At 41.7% G+C, this 20,663-nt stretch overlaps 1 protein-coding gene across 5 annotated transcripts in view; it reads right to left on the bottom strand.

Moving 5' to 3' along the window:
- The window catches only part of ADAMTSL1 (ADAMTS like 1), a 786,832-nt gene that overhangs the window by 481,054 nt on the left and 285,115 nt on the right, over positions 1 to 20,663 (bottom strand). The gene's annotated exons all lie outside the window — the stretch shown is intronic.

Below are 20,663 nucleotides of genomic sequence, written 5' to 3'. Positions count from 1 at the left end.
GCAATAAATTAGCTGTATCCCATTAGAAAATCAGCTTGTGACCCTTTGATGGGTTCCATGCTGTCCTTTGGGAACCACCATAAAAATCCAGTTCTCTACAAAGGCCGGATCTGGGGTTCATTCACAGGTAGCAAGTCTGGACCCAGTCTCTTCTTGACTGGGTTCAAACTATTTCTGACAGACTAGTTAACTGGCCATTCTTCAGTAAAGCAATGCAAATATTTAGCCCCACTCTGCACACAGTCAGCAAGAGGCCTCTGTTTCAATGTTTTAATAAAGCGGGGGAGGGAATTAAGTCTTTACATTGCAGCTCAGTGGGGGAAATGGATGCAGTTCAGATTTGGTCTGGGTTTTGGATTCAGCTCCCAAAAAAATATTTGGCTGAATTTAAAATTCCAGTATGATACTAAGCCTGAAAAGAATGCACAGTAAGAAATCCTAGAAATAGAAAGCTGAGAGGGGAGGTGAGAATGCAGGCCGTGTAGTACACAGCAGAGAACCAGGCCAGTAGAAATATCATTGGAGGAGATTATCTTCTCCATTCATTCTCAAGACATTCAGATGTCTTTAATCACTGGCTCTGTCTTAAATGCACAGTAACCTCCAACATTCTTCTGTGGCCACAAGTCTTCTTTTAAAGGCCATTCTAATGAACTTTCAAATGTTGGCAGCGAACAAACTCTGTGTGTGTGTGTGTGTGTGTGTGTGTGTGTGTGTGTGTGTGTGTGACCCTCTTCTTCCCATCTACAGAGTACAACAGCTCTTTGACTGCTGCCCAAATGACAGTGCTTGGTTTTGAAACTCAGTTCTGGGGCTGATCCTTAGTCTAAATGAAATATTTAAAAGTTATGAAATAATCTGGATTTTCATTCCATTACAGGGGAAACCAATCTAACAGTATAAAAGAGACTACAGAACTGGCCAAATAGTAGGTTGGGAGCCACACTGAGTCGCAGAGGCTGACTTTAGGGCTAGTCTCAGTCCAGTGTAGGTTACCCACTCACAAAGGATTCAAGCCCAGGTCACATTAGTGACTGAGAAGCATGTTGATAGCCTTCAATTTCTGGACAGGTTTGAGCCCTGGTGCCTACCTGCTCAGAAATTAAGCATTTTGGCATTTTCATTACAGCTTTCAGACAATGCAGGAAAATGAGAATACAAGACAGAGATAGATGCCTTTGTCTGCACCCCATAAACTCCCATCAGCCTCATACTGAGATTGAGGAAGCTGGACAAGAGACAGTGAAGACACAACTTCAATCTAAAGGGAACCAAACTAAAGGGAGGCTTGAAGGCGGGGAGTGTCCAACTTTAAGAGCGGGGAAGGGTGTACTTACCCCTCCCACCACATTTCTCCTGCCGATGTCCATCTTAGGCAAATCTCATCAGGGCGGCAGCGTACCTCCCTGCCACCCCATTGCCCCTGTTGTCTGGATATGACAGGAAGTAGCTGACATGCCTGTGCGTACTGGTGCGGGCGTACGCATGTTGTGCCTGCCCGTCCACATGTCGGGTGCACGCTGGACACAATGTGCTCTTAAAATTGGACACCCCCCGCTGTTGAACCGGCAGAACCACTGGTTCTGTGCACATCGCTACTTGTGATAGAGGGAAGGAGTGAACTAGCCAGGGGGGAAGAGGAAAGGAGAAGTTGTCAAGGTGCATATTTCCCACCATTAGTCTTTTTAGTTGTGGAAGGAGAAGAAATATTAGCAGGAGCTAAGATACAAGTTGAGACACATGAAAATTTGCTTTGGCTGCACATTGCTATTCACTTCTTCCTGATTTGGGGGTCACTTTATTTTGGATTTGAAACTTTGTTAATAGACTATAATGGAGAATCACTTAGATACCTATAGTTTTATTCTCATTTCTTGGAAGAATAAGATGATAGTAGCCTCTTTTGAAGGTATGATGCCTGTTAAGTTACAGACATAAAAGCACAGAATTTCTGTGCAACAAAATGTCCCTCTCCTTTTGACACAAAATGCCGATTATATTTTTATTTCTTGGAAGAATGGGATGGAAATTGCAGGAATGATAGCCTCTTCTGAAGGCATGATGCCTGCCAAATTGCATCCACACAGATGAAGGGATTTCTGTTTAGGGACATTTCAACTTTTCAGGTCTCTCCCATCTTTATAGCACTGAATCAGATATCTGAGCCCACTTACTTCAATTCAGAGCCAAATTGAAGCAAATGGCCCAAGTCAGCCCAATTAAAACCTAAATTGACTTTTGAAGCTTTGCACAGGCCTAATACTAAGGTCGCAAGCCTCTGCATGCTTAGGGCCAGACTTGACATGATGCAGAAATTCTGCTATTCCCAGAACTCCCAACATATTTTCCCTCTTCAAAAAGCAGCTACAGGGACCCAAATTGGAGGACTGGGGCCACTGCATGGGTGGGTGGGAGAAGAAAGAACTTTATGCCAAGTCCAGTTCAGCAACTGAAATCACAGTAGTCTGAAACTGCAAATAGCCATGGAGCATAAACCAAGTTGGACTTATATGTTTTCCTCTCTACGGGGTACGGGGAGTAATGGGTACGGGGAGTAATGTAAGTTGGAAAATCAACACATGGGTAGACACCCCTCCACTTGCACTGTGATCCTGATCAAAACTGTCCTCCCCACAAGACTGCTTTTTCAAAAAATAAAAGATGTAGAAAATTCCAGTCTTGGAGCACTCATGGAGCATCTAGTTTGACCATGATTTGGAGGAAAGACCCTTGCACTCAGTGGGCTTACTTCCAAATAAATTTGCATCTCACTGGCTGCACATCTGCCAATTGCTCAGCTAGCTCTTGTGGCTATAGTTGTTACAGGCTTGCCTGGATATAAATACAGTTTTGAGTCATCACTTCTGTTTGTTGAGCTATAAATGTTGCTATGATTTTTTTTTTTGAGCCATGATAAATATTTGTTAAAAATATAAGAAGGTGTACACTTCTGTTTCTGGAATGTGAATTTGATAACCCTTTCGCAAGATACCAAGAGAAGTCTACGGATACAGCACATGAGAAATGTGCTTGTCCCCCAAGTGCAAAGGAATGATGCAGCTCTCCATGCTGAGTGAAAAGTTTAAATGGATGTGTGAGTGTGTGTGTAGAAATATAAAACTCATTTTAACTGTTTGCAACAGATTTTTAAATAGTAAATTATCAGATCAATTATTCGAAAACCACATCATGCCCAAGAAAAGCAGAAGATCTTGCTCAGATTCAAATTTACTATGATTCAAATTTACTATGTATGGTAATTATTATTTACTGTGTATGGTAATATTGAATAATGTTTGAAGTTAAAATCTTACAAATTTAAAACTATTCTTTGACTCCCTTTTTGCAAGCACATTAATAAAAAAATTCTATGAGATATAGCTAATTTATTCAACTTCCCTAGAAGTCTAATCTACACAACATGACTTTGCCTAGTCAACAACAGGCCTCACCTCCTAGTTACCTATATTACAGCCACTGGTCAAGTCAGATATATCCATCGAATAAGAGTACAGTTTCCTTGAAGTTTTAAGCCCAATCGTTTTGCTGCAGAACATATACATTGGTAAGGAGAAGCCTTTATCTCTAGCATCTTGGGGAAAGAAAAAGAAAAAAACACCACATAGATCTTGTAGGTCTGGCATTACTGGCTGTTAGCAAAGTGCAAAGCCAAGGCAGGGCTCCTTTTCATTACTTTTATCATTGCTTTTAATAAACGTTTTGATCTCCTGCGGTGTTCTGCTTGCTCACAGCCAGTTTTCATGAAATCGCTCCAGTGCTAACTTCTACAAGGTGCCTTATTTAAAGACAGGGTGATGCATTTTGGAACACTTCAGAGAAAAGCTGTGCTCTGTCAATGCACAATAGGGCTACAGCCTGCCAAAGTTTACAAAAACCGGCATTCCTTTCCTTGCTTCGCTGCCTTCTTAAACAGTGCTATTACGCGGAGACTATTATTGGTCCCTTTATAACCAACTGACACTTCAAGACCACAGAACCCAAAACTACCAAGCATAATTTTCCCTCCCAAGAAGCTCTTAACAAAAGTGTTACTAGGAATGTTTCGGACCTAACAGAGATGATAAATGATGCTGCCTTCAGTCAAATTATTGGGACATCTAGCACAGTGCTCTCTGCTGTGACGGATAGCATCTTTCTCAGGCAGAGAAATTCCCAAGACCTGCTAAGATCTTTTTAGCTGAAGCTGCAGGGGAGTGAATCTGGGACCTACTGCATGCAAAGCATGTGCTTCTACTATTCCAGTGCTGGGGACCCAATGTTGAGAATCCCTGACTAGGATACTGCCAATTCCCTCTCCTCCCTCCAACCCTCAGCTTTCCATGCTTCAACTGTCCTGAACATTACACAGGTCCTAGAAACTCACCGAACACAAGACTTTGTTGGGCCTTTTAAAAAATTATTTAATAACCAATCCTTTTCATGTACAAACTAATACACTTCTGCAAACCTGGAGAATCCCCCACGTATACACAAACATTTACCATATTTAGCCTGCTTTCCAGTAGGCTTATGAGATCATCCGGCATTCTGTGTGTGCGTCCATGTCCGTGTGTGAGTCCCATCAACTTCGCAAAGCCTATACCATTATGAACCAACTTTGGTACAGTTGTAGCAACACAGAGGGACACCTCAACAGCATAGTTTGTGATGATGTCATCCACCCCAATTCAAGATGACAGACACATGAACGTTTGAGGCACAAGTGGGCTAACTTGTGAACTGCCTAACCAATTTCAATCAAATTTGCTACAGCTGTAGGGACACATAGGGATGACTCAGTGGCATTGTTTGTGATGATGTCACTTACCCCAATTCAAGATAGTGGATATGTGTACATTTGAGGCACAAGTGGGCTCACTTGTGGACTGTCTAACCTATTTGAACCAACCTTGGTACAGTTGTGACATATAGGGACACTTCAAAGGTGTAGTTTGTAATGTTGTCATCCACCCAAGTTCAAGATGGCAGACACGGGAACATTTGAGGTGCAATTGGGCTAACTTGTGAACTGCCTAACTGATGTGAACCAAATTGGGTACAGTTGTAGGGGCACTTCAACAGTAGTTTGTGATGATGTCATCCACCCCAGTTCAAGATATATGGAAGAGGAGAGCTGGTCCTGTGGTAGCAAGCATGACTTTTCCCCTAGCTAAGCAGGGTCTGCCCTGGTTGCATTTGAATGGGAGACTTGATGTGTGAGCACTGTAAGTTATTCCCCTCAGGGGATGGAGCCGCTGCTCTGGGAAGAGCAGAAGGTTTCAAGTTCCCTCTCTGGCTTCTCCAAGATAGGGCTGAAAGAGATTCCTGCCTGCAACCTTGGAAAAAGCCACTGCCAGTCTGTGAAGACAATACTGAGCTAGATGGACCAATGGTCTGACTCAGTATATGGCAGCTTCCTATGTTCCTAAGATGTCAGGTGTCTAAACATTTGAGACGCAAGTGGGCTAAATTGTGAACCACCTAACCATTTTGAACCAAATTTACTACAAGTGTAGGAACATGCGTAGGGATGGCTCAATGGCGTAATTTCTGATGACGTCATCCAACCTGATTCAAGATGGCAGATGCATGAATGTTTGAGGCACATGTGAGCTAACCTGTCAACTGCCCTAACCTATTTGAACTAAATTTAGTCCAGTTGAAGGGATAGAGAACGGAAGGTAGGCAGATTAGTTCTTACTAGAACAACTTGTTTTTGATGGGCTGGATGAAGAAACAAAATGTTGTTGTATATCCCTACCTCTAAGAGAAATACTCCTGTCAGGGCTCCAGCCAGCCTGGAAGACAAGCCTTGTAGTGCTCTTCAGTCTCTGTGTAACCCCTGCTCTTTAAGGGTTAAAACATTAGATGATATAGGTTTGTCCAGTAGGGGGCTGCAAGTTGAGTAGGGCCTACCATATATGGTTAAAAAAAAAAAGGCACAATCCTAAGAGAATCCAGAGGCCTGAAGAAGAAGGTCCCTGCCTAGAGAGCTCCCATGGGACTAGCTGGTTGTTTGATAAGCCTATACTTATTAATTTCAGATTACAAGAAGAGGGGTCAGCAACATCAAACTGCATCTCAACACCAGCCAAGAAAGATCAAGATATAGAATTGTGAGATTCCAGATTTGGGTTAGACTTTAATGGGAAAGAAATAACTCTCAAACAAACCACCCAACAACTAAAATAATCCCTCAGTTTGGGACAGATGAGTCTGAGCGAGTCTCTGAAACTTCCTTTTTTTTTTTTTTTTGCATTATATTCAGCATCGGCTGTGGCCCACTCAGCAGCTACTTTCAGCTTTTTAGGGGGAAAACAGCCCCGCCACTCTCTGGCAATCTTCAATTAAGCATCTTAGAACATTTGTACCTACAATTATAGGTACCACAGCTTTAGCCTCTTGATCGGGACGAACAAGAGGAAAAAACCTGGTGTGTCCAGTCACTCCCACACTGTTCCTTATCAAATTTTACAGAAACACACACATATCCTACATAAGGAGTCTCTTGCCCTCCTGCTCCTGTGACCTGGAGTACATTTTGCAAGGGCTGCAGGTAAATGTGAGGTAAATGCTGAGAGTAAAATCCTTCACTTATACAAATGACCTGAGAGCCAGTATCAATAAGACATTCACAGTCTACTCCTTCAACACATATAGGATAATGGCAAGGCTCCCCTACCAGTTCCTTCAGTGCCTGATCCAAACCCAAGTGTGTTGACATATAGTACTTGTGATAGCTCTAGTTTGCATTTCCACTTGTTTGGCACCTCCTTTCCAACTTGTACCTCTGTTGCTAATAAATGTTTTGAGGTCATTCTATAAAGCACCTTTCTATTAGATGCCTCAGCAGCACTGGATCATGGGCTCATGATCTTCATGAACATTTCACCTCACCTAGTCAATAAGACTTGGCCCAAAGCAGGTCAATAGCACAGGCTGTGCTGGCAGCGTGCTTCCAGGTCAAGCTGTCTACAAGACTGAAACAGGAGGCACCTGCCTCTAGATAACGAGGCACAGCCAAGCTATACAGACCCCCATCAAAGGTAAATCACTCAGGGAAGGAATCCTCCCGCCTGTGAGATAACAGCTAAATGCTGTCAAGGAGAAACACAGACGGCAAATATCCCAGCTGATTCACGTTAATGAATTAACTAGTGGAGACTAGGGAGGAGTTGCTCATTAGCAAACTATAGGAGTGTATCTTTGCACCTGGAGAATCTGACTAGTATCCCCTTTTGGAGTACTGCAGTGTTCCAATCCTTTTTAATAGGCCTTACAACCCACTTACTTTCCAGCTTAGTGGGATCACAGGCCCTTACCAATAATTGGGCAGAGAATTTATCTTCGAATTCATATAGTACCATCCCCACCTTAGCACCATGAATTCTTCTAAATTGGCTAACACCACCATAATTACTCAAAGAACATTCTAACTCAGTATCAGATACATTTGACAATACTCCACTTAATATAACAGAACGATGTGGATCCAAATTATATGGTTTGCAAAGTTCCATTGCAATTGCAGTTATTCATAAACTACACACAGATCAACAAAATAGCCACAGAAATCTTCTAATCACAAGGCAACACTGCCCCACATTGGGCGCCAGAAAAATATAACAATTTCTACACAGAATAGATGGGTTATTTTACAATGGCAGTGTAATTCTGCCTCATAGGACTTCTTTTCCTCTAACTTCCTAATCATAACTCTAATCATGAATATAACAAATTAGTTTCTCAAATTATCTTTTCTTAACACAAAAAGAATTTGCAAAAAAGAAAGTTACAGAGATTTGCTCAGACTCATATGTCCCAAAATGAGGGTTTCTTTTAGTTGTTGGGTTGTTTGTTTGAGAGTTCTGTCTTTCCCATTAAAGTCCAACCAAAATCTGAAATCCCACAGTTCTGTATCTTGATCTTTCTTGGCTGGTGTTGAGTCACAGTCTGAAGTTGTTGACCCCCTTCATGTAATGTGAAATGACTAAGTATAGGCTTTAAAAAAACAACACCCAGCTAGTCCCATGGGAGCTCTCTAGGCAGGGACCTTCTTCTGCAGGACTCATGATCCTCTGAGGATTGCGCCTTTTTTTACCATACATGGTAGTCCCTACTCAACCTGCAGTCTCCTACTGGACAAGCCTATCACTTAATGTTTTAACCTTAAAGGAGAGGAGTTACACTTGGAGAAGGGGAGTTCAGGAGGCAGGAAGGAGAAAAGGACATCCTTTTTCTTTCCCACTCATTTGTGGCTTTTCTACAGTATATAGTGCTAGACTCACAGCTAGAGGTTCAAATTTGGGACTGACCCTGATCATTTTATTTTCATCAAGTGTGTGGGAGGATCTGGAGAGTGGGGGAAAGGGACAGGTGTTCTTTTCCCTTTTCTTCTTTCTGGAATATAGTCATATAATGCAAGTACAGTATATATAATCTTATTTATTATTATTTATTTATTTAAAATATTTATACCCCGCCCCTCCGGTGCACTACTGCTCAGGGCGGCTCACAATAATAAGATATATACAGATACAATAAAAGTAATAAAATTAACTAAAAAAAAATTTCAAGTCAGATTATAAACCGAGATGATGATGATGATGGTGATGTTCAAATTAAAACTGAAAATTATAAAAAGCTAAACCTCTTTTAACCTCGAGGCATGCATCTTCCTGAATCCTAATTCCTCTCTCCAAGATACTTTCTATATGCTCTTAAGAGGCTTAAGCAAGCCATTTCTCCTCCCTCCCTGCCTCCATTTCCCTATTTTTCAACTCAGGCATTCCATGCTTCAACAAATCTATCTATCAATCTATACCCTACTAACAGAGCAAAGAGCGCCTTTTAAAAGTGGTGATTCTCTTTATTTAGCAGGGGGAGAGCAATCTGGCCCTATCCATCCCCAGCACAGCATCCGGTGGCTGTTGTTGGTGTCTGTCTTATGTTTCCTTTGTAGATTGTGAGCTCTTTGGAGACAGGGAGCCATATTTATTTATTTATTTATTTATTTATATCTTTGAAAACCGTGTTGGGAACTTTTGCTGAAAGGCAGTATATATAAATATCTTTTGTATTCAAATGTGTATCCCACAACTTCTTCACAAAATTTCCAGCATAGCTTATGAAGTTAAAATTAACAATAAAACAATAAACAAAGTACAAACTACCCAAAATCTAAAAATTGTGATCAAGACATAAATAGAAAAACACAGCCACTGAGAGAGAGAGAGAGAACCAAAACCATCTAGTCCAGTGATCTAAAAGCTTTCCTAAATAAAACTATCTCCACCAGATCACTAAAACAGGAGAGGGAGGGAACCAACTGAACCTCTTTTGGGAGAGTATTCCAAAGGGAAGGGGCCACAACAGAGAAAGCCCTACCCAGCATGGCTGACAATCAAACCTCAGCTGGAGGTGTCATATGCAGCAGGCCCTCTCTGTCAGATTCTATGACTTCAACATTCTTTAAAGTTCTGGTATTTCACAGGGTTACTATTTGCTTTTCCTTTTAAATGTACACACCTATATACTTCTGCCAGTGCCTATATAAGGAGTTCCCAAAGTATGTAGAAAACTCTACTCTGGCATTATTTTACTGCCAAAGAGATAGGAACCAGACTAGTATATGAAGGCAGCACCACAAGCACTGTGCACTACTAATGACACGGATTCATTTCGCACAGAACTCTCAGTTGCAATGACAGAGGGGGCAGCAGGTGTTTTCCCTGCAGCAAGATATTTTAGTTTGACTGCTTGGAAAATGCCAACATTCTGCAGCAGTCGCAGCACATCATATTCTATTCAACAAAGGAGAAACAACTGTACATGTATTGTGTGAAAAGTGTTTTTCTCAAGAGGCTTATTGGTTCAGGATGGTCTGGATAGCTGGTTCAATAAAAAGGTGTGGTTGACCTTGTAAGATGGAATTATTTCAAATGTTGGAGAAGGTAGCCGTGCCAACATTATACAACAAAAGATACTCCTTTCTGCTCATTGTACTTACAAGTTGTTCCTTTTAACATTTATGTATATATTTATTTTGATATCTTGCCCCTCTATTGCAATACTGCTCAGGGTGGATCAACACCACAAAATAGTAAAAACAGTATAAAAATTAAAAACAGTAGAACAGATAACACATCAGACAGTATAAATACAGCAACTAAAACAGACCCAATTTTTAAAAACAACAACTTAAAAACCCATCAGATTGTATTAAATTTGTCATCTTTTGTCACTACACTGAGGCTGCAATCCGAAGACAACCTACCTAGGAGTAAGTCCCATTGAACTGAATAGGGCTTCCTTCTGAGTAGACATGCTTATGCTGTGAGGGTACCAAGCTGGAATGAAACTGCCATTGGAATTGTGTATTACAAAAACTAGTTCATACCCAGCAATACAAACATAAATCTTTATTCTGAAAACCAAGTACATATCTATATCTTTGCTTTTAAAAAAAAGAGATAATCATTAAATATTTTGTTGAATTAAAATCCAATATGGTGCAGGAAACCCACGTCTAGAATCTGATTGTTGATCAGTTCCTTATTCCTACAATAGGAACACTGATTCATCATCAGTAACTGGACCCTAGATCTTAATAAACAATCCTTATTATGCACTGAAGGATAATAGATTTGGAATGGCAAATTTTACTATGCCTAAAATGTATTGCATGCTTATGAATATGCTCATATATTCCTAATTTTGTATACTCAACACTTCTTTTCATTCTTAAGGGGATTTGATACAAAGCTGTGCACAAAGATTATGCTACAAACATATATTTATAAGCAAATAAAAATTCCACACAAACCTAACAGTAACAACTAAAATAATATCAGGTTCCAGTGCAAAAAAAATGGAAAGAGAAAAAGCCTTCAGTGGCTATAGCATGCATTTAAGGTTTGGCAATATGAAGCCCTTTGCAATGTGATATACATTTCAGATGCACTCCACCCTTGTTAAAATACCAAGTTTAGGAGACAGGCATTTTGTGTGTTATCATAAAGTATTATTCTAATGATGGTATGTATGATAGCTCAACTGGAGCCCTATACCAAACAGCATGCTAAAACAGAGACAGCTCCATAATGAGGAGAAAGTGTATGCCTATAATAGATTATACAAACCATCAACTTATAAATGGCCTTTATTTGAAAGGGGAAAGAATCAAGCAGAGTATGATGGGAATGTATTGTTTAAAATGCCAAATAATTTCCAGACTGTGGGAAAGATTTTCCATTCATTTAAAAATTGATGAACAAGTCTAGTGTGCAAAGCCCAATCTGTTCTGCTACTTTCTCTGCTTTTTCTAGAGTTAGGTAAGGAAATGGCAGGCAGGTAAGTTCTCTTAGACTGAAGCCAGTTTCATCCTATTAGATTCAGCAGGACTAATTCCACTTAAGCCAAAGTATAATTAATTTGATACTCAATTTTATAGATCGGGTTGCTAGGGTTGAAGCCCTAACTCTAGCTAGAGGGCATGGGCACCCACAAGCAGAAATTCCAGATGTGAATCTCTAGGTTGGCAGTTTCCTTAAAAAAAAAATTAAATTAAATTGGAGACACATTTCATATCTGAAATGGTTTTCTTTTTATAATCCAATCCTATGTATGTTTACTCATAAGTTTTAATGGAATTTACTCCTGTGTAACTATGCACAGGAGTGCAACAATACTGTAAAAGGAGTCAACTGCCTGTGTTTCTGCACAAGTAACTCCTCAGTGTGCAGGGGCGTACCAAAGTTGGAGTGGGCCAGGAGATGAGATTTTAAAATGGGCCCCTCGCTGCCTTCCTCTCCTTCTCCTGGCCCCATGTCTCTGCTGCAGATGAACATTAAGGACACATGTAATATAGTGTAGCAGATTAACAGAGGAGTCTACAGTTACAAGGTGTAAACAACAGCAGGACCAAATAATATAACAATATCAGCTTTGTGAAATACAAGGGGACAACTCATGTTTGCTCCCTCAAGACCAGTTCTCCTCCGCTTCTGTGGGTTCCAAAGGAAGCTTCTGTTCCAAGCTTAACAATTTTTGTCAGGGCTGTAGCATGATGGGATTTTAAAAAATCACAATATTTTTCATTTGGAAAAGGCAGGTGAGGGGATATCAAGGCAAACCATTTTAAAATTAGCAAACAATCAAGAAGTATGGTAGGCTAGCTCCACTCTTCCCCGACCCTCAAGTATTGTGAACCATTCTGGAAGCAAGGGACTTTTTTTTTTTGAGAACTTGCTTGGTTGAAAAAGAATTGAAAATATTTTCAACAACCACAGCACCATCAGAGAACCAATCAATAAACCCCTGCCCCCACCCCCTCTTTCCTTTGCACAGAGAGGGAAACAACTCATTGCAAGCTGGAAGAAAATCACTTCACATGGGTCATCAGGACTTAGAGCAAAGAACCCAATCATTTAAAATCATTTTTTAAAAGTTGAAAATACCTTGGGCACAATCTTTCTCTCTCTCTCTTACACACACACACACACACACACACACACACACACACACACACACACTCCGTAAATGTAGAAATGGGGGGGGGGGCAAACCACACACACAAAATACACAGATAAGAGTTGTTTGACTTTCCTTTCCACTTGAACAGCTTGCTAGCTTCCAGTCCCAGCTCCGTCCTTCATTCAACTGCACTCAGATGCTGAGTGGGGGAGGAGCTCAAGATGAGGAGAACCAACAACTACTGCAGCTGCTGATGCTGGGGAAAGACAGGGCTGCTTTAAGCCGTACCAGAATGATTCATTCTTAGAGGAGGTCCCTCACTGAGCATGGTGTCTTGTGGTTTATAGCACAGCACAGTCTGTGAATTATTCCCTAGCTGGATGAGGGAATGTCTTGGTCTCCTGGACTATTAGCTAACATTCTCCCAAACAAAGGGATGTCCAAGAAGCTGTTATTTATTCAGTAACAATATTCATTAAAGGATATAGTCTAGCCTTAGCATTGATCATAATATTCCAGTCCTATTAATAATTTTTCATTCCAAGGATTGATTTCCATTTAATAGTGGGGCCTGGGCTGAACTTCACAGTAAACTCTGGTCCAATTCAGACATCACACCCAACTTCAGGTAAACGTAACCAAGGTAGGTGTTTCTGATTGTCTGAATGAGTAAAGCTGCAGTTCCGTCACCCAATCATGGTTCCTTTTTTGCCTACAAACTTGAATTTGAATCCTCGGTTTGAAGCAAGTTTCACTGCTGAACCAGAGGTTCTGAAGCACCATTGTGTCATCTGAATTCTGCAGCTAATGTAACTTGGGTTTTGTTAGGAAACTCCTCCTACTAGGTCAGCTCTGAGGTCCGCTCAGAGCAGCTCAGAAACTGCTCTAGGGCAGACATGTCTCTCGCTGGCTAACCCTCAGAGCAAATGATCCACTTTTGCAATCACCTCACTTCTCCTGCCACTGCTTGGCGACAGGGATGCTGCATCCCTAGAGTTCCTGCATTTAAAGGGACAGAGCAAGATTGGAATTGGCCTGCTTTCCCCTGCTTGCTTTGGACTTGACGTGTTCCTAAGCAAGAAAATGCAGGTGGGGGAGGGAGGGGGGAGAAGATGGAGACAGCAGGAGAGAGTTGTGAAATGTTATAATTGTTGAGGAATCATTTAACCCTACAAACAGACATACAAAATGTATGGAAACACTGCTTGGCAGCGCAATTTCAACTTTGGAACTGGTAAGAGGGGAAAGGATTAAGTGCCTGTCACTTCTCAACTCCCAATGGTCCCTCCCCAAACAGACTGACAAACCAGAAAAGGGCCATTGGGCACCATTGCACACACTTGTGTGTAACATTCAGTCCAACCCTTAAAAGTTTCTACTAGAAGTCAGTGGGACAGTCTGACCTTGAAGATCAAAATAATTCAAACCTGTTTATATGGAGTATATGCTTGGCAAAATCTTGGGTAGTTCTGTGGATGGATGGGGTAAAGTACTTGTCTTCAGACTCCCCACCCCCTGCCCCGATGAATCAGGTGACAGTGAACCATTATTCCCATGACCCAAAATAATATTTGCATTTCACACCTTGTATCTCCAAAGCACTGAGCAGGAAAACACTTTTTGTTAATTGATTGGCTCCATTCAAAACTGCTGTGCACAAAATGAACAGAACCCAGAAAAAACCTGTTAGGATTAATTCTGAATAAACGAAGTCAATATCTTAAGGAATCATACAACGTTTAATCAACAAGAGATCCAGTATCTAATATCCCACAGTCTAGTATGGGTCACAAGCTGTACTTTGAAAACCAGGTAATGGAGAGTAGGCATAGGAATCAGGCACAACAAATTAACTTTGGCTTACATTTCCCAGCAGATCTCAGTTGTGAGAATTTCCTATCCTATGAGGCTGCTTTACACATAGCCAGGCCAATGGCCCTTCTTCCTCCAGATTGTCTGCACTGACTGGCAGCTACTCTACAGGAATTCAGACAGAGGTCTTTCCCAGCCCTATTGGGAGATGTCAGGCATTGAACAGCATTGAACCTATTTGGAGACGTCAGGCATTGACTACCTACAAACTGTGCATTCTGTCACTGAGCTATGACACACTTCCTGATACTCTCTGTTTTGCTATTCAGACACCTAAAAATAAAATAAATTCAACAGTCCTTCAGAGTTTGGAGGAAATTCATTCTGCTTTCAAGATTAGCTTTCATGTTGAAGGATTATAATTCAAACCTGCCTATTAAGATCCTTTATTGTGCTTCATTTTCATTTGCTTTGAAACGTGCGTCTGAGGGATCATACAGCATTCTGCTTTCAAAAACAGCATTTAAAAATATATTTTATTTAAAATTCTGGAGCCAAGTTTAGTCTTGGCTCAGAATTGGGGGGGATGGGCTAGAAAGCAAGAACGAAGTGTTAGATCCCTGTTTTCTCCATCCCTGAAAGCTGCATCAGTTTCAAAGTGAATGGAGAAAGGCTGCAGCCCCTGTGTTGTGTCAGATGGGGGATCAAAAGAGCATGTTCACTTACTTTCATAAGCAAGCACTTCTCGAAATACTCTTAAACAAACAACAAAACTATCCCACAAAAAATTGAGAATAACGTTGTTATACATGGTTTATTTTTAAACGCAGAGCCAAATGCAACAATCAAATCAAAACCGGTGGTGGGGGGTGCTCTTTTTAGTATACCAGAAAGAAACTGGAGCAGTGGTGCCTTGCTATATTAGAACTCCCAAGAAACTCCTGAATGTTGGTCATGGACACCCTGCGCCTTGCAGAGGTCTCTGGGCATCTTCAAGGGCACACGTGCTCAGTCTGCATGAGCCCCCACAGCTATTATTCATTGATGTGGTCTGTCACATTTCCATACTCAGTTGCTGTGGACTGACTTAGCACTAGATTATCTTGGGGTCCTAACAGAGTTGACATCAAAATTTCAAGAGTGAAATTCAAAGTGAACTTGAGATTTCCTCCCAAGAAGAAACCTCTGAGAATTTTCAGGGAACGCCAAATGAGCTTCTATAAGAAAAGTGAAATTTCTCAGAGAGGTTCTGCATAGCTCTGTGTCACTCAGTTACTGATTGGCTTGATACAGAAACTTTTCTGAGCAATTGGCTTAAATATGGAACATCACCATTTTTTTAAAGTATTATTTCACTGATTCAGCATATGTATCCACAGATGCAAAATGACCTATTTAATTTCTAACAAACCCCACAAAGATGTCTGCAGTCTGGGTCCTTCCCTGAGCTTAGGGTACATGTCAGGAGGGAAGTCCTGAAGATGCTCCATGTTTCAGCCTGCATTTATAGCCAACTCTGTCCTGTGGTCTCAGAGCAGGATTCAGAACGTTCACTACATGAATCACTGTCCTCAAAGGTATCACAGTCTATATAAGTAACTTTTCAACACTCACATCTATGAAAGCAAACATCTAGCGGATTATTTACTCTCAACCATTTGTTAATCTCTTCTCCCTCTCTGAATCTAGGATTACTGCTTCTTATTGCCTTTAATAGGACTGAAGTTGAGAAATAAGCTCAGGATACTTCAGCTGAACTTCACACAACCATTTCAAGCCATGAAAAGCTTTTCTACTTTTGCCAGCTCAGGTTTCCTACTCATACACAGTCTGTCAGTTCTTGCATGCTTTTTAATGCTCTTCCTGTATTTAAAAACAGAGATTGCATCTCGCTACAAACTGATGTCCCCTGAGAAACCGATGGTAGCCTTTCTGCTAAAGCTAATTTCTATCTTTGAAAGGCTTTGTTGTGTTCCCTCTTAAAGGCAAAGATCCCATGGACAGGACTTTGTTACTGATAATATTAGAATTAATGCTGCCTCTTCTGGAGCAAATACATTTCATGTAAGTTTTGTATTAGAAAATGATACAAAAGCAAGTTTAAAACCACACTCTAGTGTCACACAAAGCATTTTGTTGTGCAGTGTTTTCTTGGCTAACATCTTTTATTATGAGATACTCCTGTTATGTTAGTAAAGCCAAAGCAGCACTTACAAAATAGATCATATATTCCCAATGGTTTCCAAGGATAAAAATGCAGTCCAAGAACAATGCAGTGCTTGGTTTTTCTGGTTATCATGCTAGCTGTGCTTCACATTGCCATATTCCTTGCAACTGGATCTGTTCCTCCGTGGAGCAGACAGCAAGACATGGGGATGCAATGACAAGTTTGACTTTTAAACTCTGTAACAAAGAAATGGCTCCAAGATGGTGCATATAAGAGGACGCAACTAAAGGCAGGTCTGTATACACTTCTAAAGAGTACACCAAGAAGGAAGATCAATGCCACATTACCTAGTGTCCAAATTACCTAGTATCCAAACCCAGCAGAGCATCCTCCCAGTTGTTGCTGCTGGAGTCCATCTTCTATTTCTTTTTCAATTGTGAGCCCTTTCGGGACAGGAAAGTGTCTTGTTTTATTATTTATTTTTTCTATGCAAACTGCTTTGAAGACCTTGTGTATATAAATATTCATGGTGGTGGTAGTAGTACCCATTTGGCTCTCCTTATTCTCCTCCACCTTTGATAAACTGGAGCAGGTTCAGAGGAGGGCAACAGAGAAAGTGAGGAGTCTGGAAACCAAGCCCTTTTAGGTTACTGGTCCCAAATCAAAGAGAGCCATTCAATGGCCCAGCACACAGAGCAGATTCTCAATATCTCTACTTAACACTTTCCTCCCCACTGTGAATGGAGATTGAGGCCTTGGCAGTATCCGTTTCCTATGACTCTCAGGTGCTCATTGCCACTTACCTGGATCTTGATTCATGCATGGGAGGCATTAGCAGAGAGAATCAGAATCTAACAAAGACTGTAGGGCTCACATGGAATGTTTGTGGCATTTCAATTTGAATGTCAAGATCTGCATTCAATGAGGAAGAACCTTTCCTCAAACAACAGAACAAACTAAATGAACAGTGGAAACATTTCTCTATTTTCCACTCAAGTCTTAGAAGCTAATCATCACAGCTCAGAGCAAATTGCTCAAAGGCAGGGGCCTGGGGACAATGAAGTGGGGGAATGGGGACAAGTGGCCTTTGGCCACCAGGGTCTGGGGGAGCTGCCTGCTCACATCCCTCCTGCACCCAGCCGGTGAGTTCTCCAGCTGGCAAGTTCTCCAATGAGATGCACCCCTCTCCTTCCCAGCCACCATTTCAATGATCCCTAGGCGCCCCTCCCCCTGCATCCTCATCAGATGCAGGGGTCTTGGTCAGTGCCTGGATGGGGTTATTCTCAGCCCTATTGCAAAGTTCCCCATTCAGCATTTCGTTGAATCGCTGACTGGGAACTCCTCTCTTGGCGAGGCAGAGAAAGGAGCTCCCAGTCAGCGATTCAACAAACAGCTGACTGAGGAGGGGGAACTTAGCAATGGGCTAAAAATAGCCCCCGTCCTGGCACAGAGCACACCCCCTATGTCTGATGTTGACACAGGGGGAGTGGCTTGGGCACATGCATGCTCACACATGCAATAAATCGAAAAAAAGGAGCCGCCAGCAGGACCTTGTCCCATGGCCGCCAAGGGGTTCCTGGTGTGCCTGCTCAAAGGCTAGATTTTAAGGCTCCAGACAACTCTGCCAGAGCACAGCCCCTGAGCACAGTTCCCAAACAGGTCAAGAAAGCTCCTGAGCCTTGCAAGCAAGATACTGCCCCAGAGGTTCACTGACCCAAGACAGCTGTCCTGCTTCCAAGGAGAGAGCTTCCTTGACCTGTGCCCAGTGGGCTAGACCAGAAGCAGCACTGTTTTCTGGAATCTTATAAATCAGCTTTCAGGGACCTTTGCACAGCTATGTCTAGTGTCCAGGACTTCTACCACTGAGTGATGGCCCCATTTTATGTACTCTTTGGATTTGGAGCTGTACTGGGGGCCAGATGGGAAGCCCTATGAGATTGGGTTGAGTCCTCCATCCACCTCTTCTCCAATCCTCCTTTATACACCCCTAAATCAGTTTGGCAGCAACCACATAACCCCAAGTAAGGTGTCAAGTGATTAATTCTATTTCAATCATATCTTCTCATAAATGCCTAAGCTGCTAATATTGCCACCTCTCAAATGAGAATTGCTTGTGCTCACAGGATGCCTCAAAGATTAATGTCCAAACCTCCTGTATCAGTTTTCCCATGTCTCAAATTAATATCAGGCAAACTTCAATTTAATTCCTGGAGTCATCCTACTTATCATTTTTAAATACTGCTACAACAATTAACTTTCTTCCTGTCTTCCAAAATTTCTTCAGTTTTTCAAGATTTATTGAAGTCTAATGTCAGTGAAAGAGAGATCAGTTCAGCCAGGTGTTATGTTTTTGGGGTGTTTTTTAATGCTGTTATCAGGGCAATGCTTTTTAAAAGCTTTGAATCTTTTTAATATGCTGTTTAAAGATCTCCTTAGCTATGGCTGAAATTAAAAGGAATTAATGTGATATGAAACATTAGAATATTAAAAGCAAGCTGTTTATTGAAATAGTGATCTGACTGCAATGTCTTCAAAAAACAACAACAAACCTGATGTGTGGTTCACCCTCTCTCGAAACTTGGTTTGGGAATGTTTCTGCCACAATAATGGGCACTGTGTGCTCACTTCTTGCACTGAGTGGTAAGGGGCACCAAGCCTTCTTTAAAGCTTAAATATGGGCATGGTTGCTGTGGGTGGGCTGGCAGAATTCCATGAAGAGCCATGGGGTGTGCATACTTTTACTTTACTTACTTAAAATATTTATACCCCGCCCCTCCACTCAGGTTATAAATACCCTACTGCTTGGGGTGGCTCACAATGAAATAGATACAATATAAAATAAAACTACTAAAATTAACCAAATTAAGTAAACAAAAGTCAGGCTAAAACCACAATCAGAATTAAATTTCAAATTAAAAGTTATTTTAAAAGTTAAAAATCGAGAATTATAAAAACTAAAAACTAAAGAACATGCCAGATATAACCAAAGATGGAGCATTAAAAAGCCTCTTTTTAAAGATGTGTTTTTAGTTGTTTTTTAAAAAGACTGAGGGAGAGAGCATAGTAAAGCTCTTCAGGGAGGGTGTTCTAAAGCCAGGAGGCCACAGTCGAAAAGGCCCTGTCTCTAAACCCTGCCAACCAGATCTCTGTTAGTGGCGAGGCCATGAGCAGGGCCTGAGGTGATGAGCAGAGGGCCCTGGCAGGTTCATATGGGTGAATGTGGTGCAACAGAAACCCTGGCTCCAAGCCATGCAGAGCTTTAAAGGTCAAGACCAGCACCTTGAATGTAGCCCGGAAGCGGACTGGTAACCAATGAAGCTGGCACAGGATGGGTGTAACACTCATGAAGCAACTTGCACCCATGAGCATAAGCATTCTGGACCAGCTGAAGCTTCTGAACTGTCTTCAAGGGCAGTCCCACATAGAGCACATTGCAGTCGCCCAATCTGGATTTACCAAAGCATGAGTGACTGAGGTCAGGTCTGACTTCTCTAAGTAGAGTCTGGTGTACCAACCATGATGTACCAACCATAGTGTACCAACCATAGCTGGTAAAAGGCACTTCTGCACACCGCCACCACCTGCACCATCAAGGACAGCATTGGGTCCAGAAGTAACCCCAAGTGGCAGACTTTGTCTTTCAGAGGGAGTGTGACCCCGTCAAAAAACCAGATTTACCTCATTACTCGGATGATCAGTTCTACCAACCCAAAGCACTTCGATCTTATCTGGATTAAGTTTCAGCTTGTTTGCCCCCGTCCAGTCCAGAACAGCCTCCAAGCCCCGGTTCAGAGCTTCCACGGCCTCCCTGGTGTCCGCTGACCTAAAAGATAGGTAGAGCTGGGTGTCATCAGCATATTGATGGGACCTCAGCCCACACTCATGGATGACTTCTCCTAGAGGTTTCATGTAGATGTTAAACAGCATGGGGGGCAGAATAGATCCCTGTGGCACCCAATAGGCCAAAGGCCAGTGGGTGGAGCAGGCATCCCTCAGCATGTCGTAAATCTGTTAGCTCAGCTAACCCAACAGGATTTGCAACCCTTCAGCTCTCCCCTTGTGAGTTAAACAGAAAGTAGCAGCAAAGCTGCACGAAGGAAAACAAAAGGCTCACAAAGAAAATAGTAGTAAACTAATCAAGTCCCCTGAATTGAACTAGCTACCCCACCCTAACATAACTGAGTAATAACTGAAAAGAAAACAACAGAGC

Source organism: Hemicordylus capensis, chromosome 2, assembly GCF_027244095.1.
Source record: "Hemicordylus capensis ecotype Gifberg chromosome 2, rHemCap1.1.pri, whole genome shotgun sequence".
NCBI classification, from domain to species: Eukaryota; Metazoa; Chordata; class Lepidosauria; order Squamata; family Cordylidae; genus Hemicordylus; species Hemicordylus capensis.
The sequence above is the reverse complement of the archived record's forward strand: the minus strand, read 5'-3'. Positions and strand labels throughout refer to the sequence as shown.